This window comes from Bos taurus, chromosome 25, assembly GCF_002263795.3.
Source record: "Bos taurus isolate L1 Dominette 01449 registration number 42190680 breed Hereford chromosome 25, ARS-UCD2.0, whole genome shotgun sequence".
NCBI classification, from domain to species: Eukaryota; Metazoa; Chordata; class Mammalia; order Artiodactyla; family Bovidae; genus Bos; species Bos taurus.
This window is the reverse complement of record NC_037352.1, coordinates 9,310,186-9,317,690: the sequence shown is the minus strand read 5'-3', so window position 1 is coordinate 9,317,690 and position 7,505 is coordinate 9,310,186. Positions and strand designations below refer to the sequence as shown.

Genomic DNA, 7,505 nt, shown 5'->3' with positions numbered 1-7,505 from the left:
CATCTGCGACGTGTCAGACATGAATGAAAAAGCCACGGGCAAGACAAGAGGTGGCCTCTGCTCTTGGAGACCTCATGTTCTATCGGGGAGTGAAGACAATGAGTGAGAGAGCACATAAATAAAAAATTAACAAATACAGTTACAGATTATAAACAGTGTGAGGGGAGAAAAGTCCTGTGTCTGAGCACCTCCTCTGTGCTGGTTGCAGGAGGCAGAAGCTGAACACCAAGTTGCCTTATCCAGGGCATCAGCCTCTCAGGGGTGGTCATGCAGGGGGGCAAACAGAAATGGGCTGTGTCCAAAAGGAGTCCTATCCCAGGTAAGGACGGAATTCCAGACTATTCAGATATAAGAACTTGCCGATCAAGAAGTGCTCAGAATGGCTTAAATACCTTCTTGCCTGGAAGCATCGAATGGACAGGAATTTCTGGGTCTCCTCCTGTCCTGTTATTCTTTGAATTTTGAACTGCTGGACCATGAGTGTGGTGTGCAAGTGTATGCCTATGTATGTGTGTGCGTGTACCTTCCGTTGGAAATAGAAGGCACCCCAATTTCTCTATACCCAAAGATTCCTAGGCACTTGTAAGCCCGGCTTCAGTCCTGAGGCTGGAGTCACCTGGCTGGGTTGACAGTCACTCAGCTGAGGGGAATGCGTCCATGGTTTTACAGTCTAAGAGACAAACCACATACACAAACATAGCCAGGAATCTTAGAAAGCAAAGCATAACAAAACTCGTATCAGCGTCAAGCACAATAGTGAGTGCAGCTGACCAGGGCTGGTTAGTAAGTTCCAGGGAGCAAAGGTTTTTTGACCAGCTTGTTCCCTGCTGTCTTCCCAGTGCCTGCCACACTGAAGAGTCACAGTAAGTACACTTTAAGCAAATGATTGGAAAAATATTGTTTTCCTGAGCAATGGCTTGGCAGAAAGGAAGAAGAGGATGTTTTTAAAAAAAAAAAATTAAAAATATTTAGAAAAGTACAAAGGATGCTCTCATAGTCTGCAGGAATAATATTTATGATTGTACTTAAGCTCCCAGGAAAACAAGAGCACAGCCTGGGACACGATTAACAACAGGAACGGTTTTCTTCTCCTTTTCCTTCTCAGTGCCCAACTGCACTCTGTCTTTTCAGAAGATGGGCCAAGAGAACTGGCCTCTGTGCACCTTGTGTGTTGGGAGACACATGGCGACTTGCTTTCGAACTTGCCCAGAGCATCCCCTGGGCCATCCTGGACTCGACGCTTGGGTGGTAACGGCATGGGTGGTGGGAGCAAACTCCCATGCTTCCTGTTAGTCTTTCTGACTGTATTTCAGGCAAATTCAAACCTGGGAGCACTCTGAAGCTCTGTCCCTGTGGTGCCAAGACTCCTGCTGCAAACTAGAAGTGCAGTCAAGCAGCCAGACGTTTTTGGATCTCAGTGCCAAACATTTCCATAATGGGAAAAACTCAGACTCAGCCCTCAGGTTCTGCTCACAGTACATCTGTGTTCATTACATGGTGGAAAAAAGAAAGACGTGAAAGTCCCAAACAGCATGGGTGTGCTCAGTCGTTAAGTTGTATCTGACCATTTGAGACCAAATGGACTGTAGCCCGCCAGGCTCCTCCATCCGTGGAATTTTCCAGGCAAGAATACTAGAGTGTGAGGCCATTTCCTGCTCCAGGAAATCTTCCCCACCCAGGGATCGAACCTGTGTCTCCAGCATTGGCAGGTAGATTCTTTACCACTGAGCCACCTGGGAAGCCCAGCAGTATGGCATAGGTAACATTTCCAGAGGTTTGGAGATTCTATGGCTCTTGTCTTTGGTGATCAGCCATCAGTCAGACGGACAATATTTGTCCTGGGGATTCTTCTTGCACTGGCAGGAAATTTGATGATAAAGAGAAGGAGTGAGACCCAGAGCGCCAAAGTTTAAGTGGGAAGACATGAGAGCTTGTTTTTCTGCTGGAAACCATTGTCTCCATCCTTCCCCCAACCCTGTCTGCGGAGGTGGGCGACAGGGAGGAAATGGTCTCCAGAGACTGTATTTCTAAGCTACATACTCTGGGAATTCAGATTTCCTGAATCTCTAGACAGCAGGCATGAAAGGGCTTTTCCCAGATGTCTGTCTGTGGCAAGAAGGGCAGGCAACCGAGCCCCGTCTAGAAGTGCTGATGATAGGATTTGGTTTGCAGGACCCTACTCCATATCTGGAAGAGGAGCCAAGAGAAAATGTTGCTTGCTAGGCCTTTGGATGTGCTTGTTATATTCCTACACTGAGAAGCATTTAGCACTGTAAGCCAAATGCAAAGATAGAGTTGGACCCTGAGGGGTGAATGACTTGCCAAGACAACATGGCTAGTGAGAGATGTTTTTGCTGCTTGGCTTCATGACTTGCTTTGCCAATGAAATGTGAGCATGTAGAAGCTTTTAATAGCCAGTGAGTGGTTCATCATCTTTTCTTCCCAATTCCCTGAGACCAGCAATGGTCCTTGCAGAGGCTGTTCCATCTGCCTGCCTCTGGAAGTAAAGTTGATACGGACTCATGGTCAGAATCAATCCAGAACGGACATATATTATGATCAAGATATATCAATACTTTGGACATCACTGGTGGTTCAGTGGGTAAGACTCTGTGCTCCCAATGCAGGGGATGCAGGTTCGATCCCTGGTCAGGGAACTAGATCCCACATGCTACAACTAAAGAGTTCGCATGCTGCAACTAAAGATCCTACATGTTGCAACTAAGACCCAGCACTGCCAGATAAATAAAAATAAATAAATCAATATTTTACAAATGGGTAGCAGAACCTGAAAACACTCAAGCCAGAAAAGACACGCAAGAGGTCACTAAGTTTTCAACTACTTTCTATCTCCACCCCTGAACCAACGCCCTAGCCTTCTCCATGTTCTTCCATGCCTTCACATACCTTCTTTACATTTCTCTCTCCCAACATGAGATGACCTTTTTATCAACCAGCTACAGCTGGGAAAGTGACAACCATGATGCCCCAGTGACGTGCAAGAACAGACACCATTTCTCATTCACACGTCCGCAGCATGGCTGGAGCACTTCTGCGTCCCACATGGAAGTTCTGAGGTCATGCAGGGAGCCTCTGCTCCCATGTACGTTTTTCTGGGGCCAGTGGACTACTGGAAGTTTATTCTGCTCAAACAAATGGCAAAAGCACAGAAGGGCAAGCCCTACCGCTCAAACACATTCCCAGCCTTTGCCTGTGTCGAGTCTGCTAATATCTCATTGGCCAAGGCCAGTCACGTGGCTTAACTCAAGGCCAAGGGGGTTAGTACGCTCTACTAGCCAGGAGATTACAGCTACAGTGCGGATATACTGCTCCACAGTGGGGTGAAGAATTGGGACCCAGAACTCAATCGAACACACTCTTACTTCTCCCCTACACCATGCTGAAGTTTCAAACTTTCTACTGAAACACCAGGAATGGGGATATAGTGGGTATGACGTAGGTTTCGGCCTCTGCTTTTCCTGGAGAGACAGGTGTGTATTGATTTATTTAATATTTACTTTTTCATATTATTTTGGCGGTGCTTGGTCTTCGTTGCAGCTTGTGGGCCCTTTGTTGCAGAGCTGCGCTTCTCTATTCTCTAGTTGTGGCGTGCAGGCTGAGTTGCCTCACAGCATGTGGGATCTTGGTTCCCCAACCAGGGATCCGACTGGCACGCCCCTCATTGGAAGGTGGATTCTTAACCACTGGACCGCCAGGGAAGTCCCCAGGTGTATATTTAAAGAGAGAAAAAACTAAGAGGTGCAAGTAGCAGGTAAATTGCTCAGGCAGGTGGGGCTCTGGAGAAGGTTTGGAAACAAGTGAAAGATGCAACCTGTCATTCCTTTCTCTGGTCCTAGAGAAGCATCTTGGTGTCTGGCCAGGTTCTTCCCTGTGTGGGGCATGCCCCGCGGGCAGGCAAATGGGAGGTGTTTTTTGGTGACAGGAGGAGGCGGCATTGTCCAGCTTTGAGTCACAGAGTGAGAACGTACCCTCTTTGCCAATGATCTTGCAGAAGTTCTGATGACAAGACAAAGTCTCCTGAGCTAGCTTGACTCTACCACCTGTCTTACACTTGCTGATCTCCCTTTTTAACAGATCCTAAACCTCAGGCTCATAGACTCTTTTGGGCAACAGTATCTGGTTAGAAGGTACTAACACTGTTTTCTCTGGGTAGTGTTTGTATTAGCAAGTTTGTCTTCTATTTTTGGTAGTTGGGCATTGGTTTCCTGTTTACCATACAATATAGGGCTTCCTTTTTTAAAATAAATATAGTTAGATAAACAGTTGATTGAAAGAAAAATATTAAGTGAATACTGGTTCAGTTGGCCTGCGGATATGGCGGAAATCATGGTGAGTGTTTTGTAAATAGCGATTTAGTGGGAGGAGGAGAGTGAGGTTTGCTACAGTCAGAGTGGGTTCAAACTCACACTCCATCTCTCGGATAGGGCCTTTGGGTGAGTTACTTAGGTAGCTCCTCTGAACCTCAGTGTCTTTATGGGCTGTTGTATTATGTTCATGATAGAGTTTGTGGCACAGTGTGAGGGCTCAGCAAACAGCAGAAACACACCTCTCCAGCCTGTACCTGGACTGTCCATTCTGGGAGAACCTTTGGGTTTTTCTGTCCCCCCAGGTGGCCACGGGACAGGCAGGCATCACTGTTCCTGCTGGTGGTGGGCCCTACACAGACCCCCTCTGCAGCAGCCAGATCCCCTCTCCTCCCCTTTTATGTGGGACCTCAGTTCACATGGACACCTTCCTGGCCCCTTGCCAGCCCCACAAAGAATCTCTTGCTTGGGAGATGAAAGTCTTGATTAGTCACAGAATTTCAAAACGAAAAGAAATGTGGGATGTCAGACACTTGTCCAGCTGGGGAACCTCGGTATGGGGCTTGGATGAAGGCTGCTTCAAATTGCCTAAGGATCTCTAATCTAGACCCAAGGAGGGTTTCCCCTTGCACAGTTTCCCAAAAGGATTGAAGAAAGACTCATCAGGGGACTTCCCCGGTGGTCCAGTGGTTGAAAATCTGCCTTCTGATGCAGGGTACACCATTTGGGTCCCTGGTGGGGCAACTAAGATCTCACATGCCTCGGGGCACCTAGCCTCTGTTCTGCAACTACTGAGCCGGCACATTGCATAGAAAAAGTCTGGATGAGGCAACGAAGACCTAATACAGCCAAAAAAAAAACTTCAGAAAATTTAATGAAGCTTGGTTTCCCAGCCAGACCAATTATCACACAATAAGTTAGCATTTCTTAAAAGAGTTTCTAATTCTTTTGTTATTGGCACAAGTCCATTGCCTTATGTTTGGGGGTGAGTGCAAGTAACGTTAACTTGTTCAATTAAAAGCTTAAAAACGTACTGTAATGTTGTTGTGGTCCTGTTTTGGAACTTCTCCAACTTTTTCAACAGTAAACCCTCCCTCCCCACCACCGCTCACCCCCGGACAGATGGGAGTCAGGCCCCTCTGACCTTTTCCTTTATCCCACAAGAGCCTCCAGGGCAGATTAACCCTTTCAGTCCCAAATGGGGAAACTGAAGCTGGAGAGAAGTTTGTCTTTTGATGTCGTTTCCAGGGACAATAAATTCCAGGACTGGGGGTTCAAAACACGTGTGGTGGTTTGTGTGAGGCAGACTCTGCGGGAGTCCTAAGATGGGGTCCCTGGTTGCCTAGCCACTTCCCACCAAGGTCAGGGACTCTTAGTCAGAAAATAAAAACAATTATAGCTTAGATTGGTAGTGGTTTAGTTGCTAAGTTGTGTCCCACTTTTGGGACCCCATGAACTATAGCCTGCTGGGCTCCTTTGTCCATGGGATTTCCCAGGCAAGATAACTGCAGTGGGTTGCCATTTCCTTCTGCAGGGGATCTTCCCCACCCAGGGATCGAACCCAGGTCTCCTACATTACAGGCAGGTTCTTTACCAACTGAGCCATCAGGGACGAACTTGCACTTAACCAACCATAAGTACCCTCCAGAACTGAGTGTACTGGAGGTATGACACGTCACTGTGTATAAAACGTCCGTTCTCTTCCCTGTCATCTCCAGCAGCTTAGATTAATTGAACTTAGATTAATTGAGTTTAGATTAACTATGTACCAGGCACGCTCAGGTATGACCATTTCCAGTCTTACAGTAACCTAAGGAAAGCGGTTCTACTGTGACTTCCATTTTCAGAAGGGGAAACTGAGGCAGGAAAGATTAAAGAAAAAATCACTACGTTGAGAAAAGGGCCAGGGAAGGGGTGCTAATGTAGGGAGTCGATTCCACAACGCTGGTCCTTAAGCGTTACAGGAGGGGAAGAGAACGGGGAGAAGACGGGCAGGGGTGGAGGGAGAAGGGCGAATGCAGTGCAGAGAGCCTTCGAGCACCCACTCCCTCCTTCCTTCCCCCCCACCCCCACCCGGCTACCAGCTCTGCCCCAAACTGGCCCAAAGGATCGCAGGGAGGCGGGCTGGGGCTGGGGTCGCTCCCCGGCTCCGGCCTTCCCCTCCCGGGTCCCCCACCAGCCTCCCGCGGTCCCTCCCCCTCGGCTCTCCCGGCTCCTGACATCACGCCCCGGGAGGCGGGGTCGGGGAAGGAGGGGGACGTGGGGAGGAGGCTCGGCGCCAGCGAGAGGGAGGAGGGAGAGCGCGCAGTCCCAGCCCAGAGCTTCAAAACAGCCCGGCGGCCTCGCCTCGCGCCCCAGCCCGTCGGTCGGTCCAGCCGCCCGCGTCCGGTGAGTCGGGGGCGCGCCCGGGAGCCGCGCGCTGGTCGGGGCGGGGGGCGCTCCGGGCAGCGAGATCCGGTGCAGCACGGGGCGCGAGCCCCTGCAAGTACCCGACGCAGGGAGATCCCTGCGATTGGGGTGGGGGGCAGGGAGGGGCCCCTTCCCTGAGGAAAATCCACTGTTCCTCCGCCAGATCGCACGCGGGCCGGCTTCCCGCTTGCGCCCGGCCCGCCCTGGATCCCGGATTCCACCTTCCCACCCCCGGATTGCTTCCTTCGCCTTTCGCGCCGAGGCGGGCGGGAAAAGTTTGGGGAGGAGTCAGGGCGACTCCCCTCGCCCCCGCCAACTCTACTCCCAGGGCTCTGGGATCCCGGGCCGCCCCGCTCTCGTCGTGTGAGAGTCCCCGGCGCCTTGGCGCGGGTCCCCAGCCTCGTGGGAGCGCGCGGGACCTGCTGCACCCAGGCTGGGTCGGTGGGTCCCTCTTGGCCCCCGGCGGCGGCGGCGGCGGCTCCGTGGCGCCCCCCAGCGGCGAGGAGCTGCTGACTTCGGTCTGGGGCGGTGGAGGGGCTTGGTTGACGCCTCTGTCCCCTCTCCCCTGCGGTTGGACTGGGGAGGAGCATTGAGGGCCCCACCCATAGGTCCAGAGCGACGGGAGGCTAGCGTTCGTGTATAGAAAGCCTGCCTATACACTCTTCCCAAACCCAGGGTCCTAAACCCACCGGTAAAGAATCTGCCTGCAATGCAGGAGACCTGGATTTGATTCCTGGGTTGGGAAGATCCCCTGGAGAAGGAAATGGCAAC

General features: G+C 50.9%; 1 protein-coding gene across 2 annotated transcripts in view; it reads left to right on the top strand.

The window, feature by feature from the left end:
- Positions 1 to 6,642: 6,642 nt before the first annotated feature.
- The window catches only part of EMP2 (epithelial membrane protein 2), a 45,580-nt gene continuing 44,717 nt past the window's right edge, over positions 6,643 to 7,505 (top strand). The window contains exon 1 of one of the 2 annotated variants that reach the window (XM_059881220.1): positions 6,643 to 6,713. The gene's annotated coding sequence lies outside the window, so the exon portion shown is untranslated. 2 annotated transcript variants of the gene reach the window in all.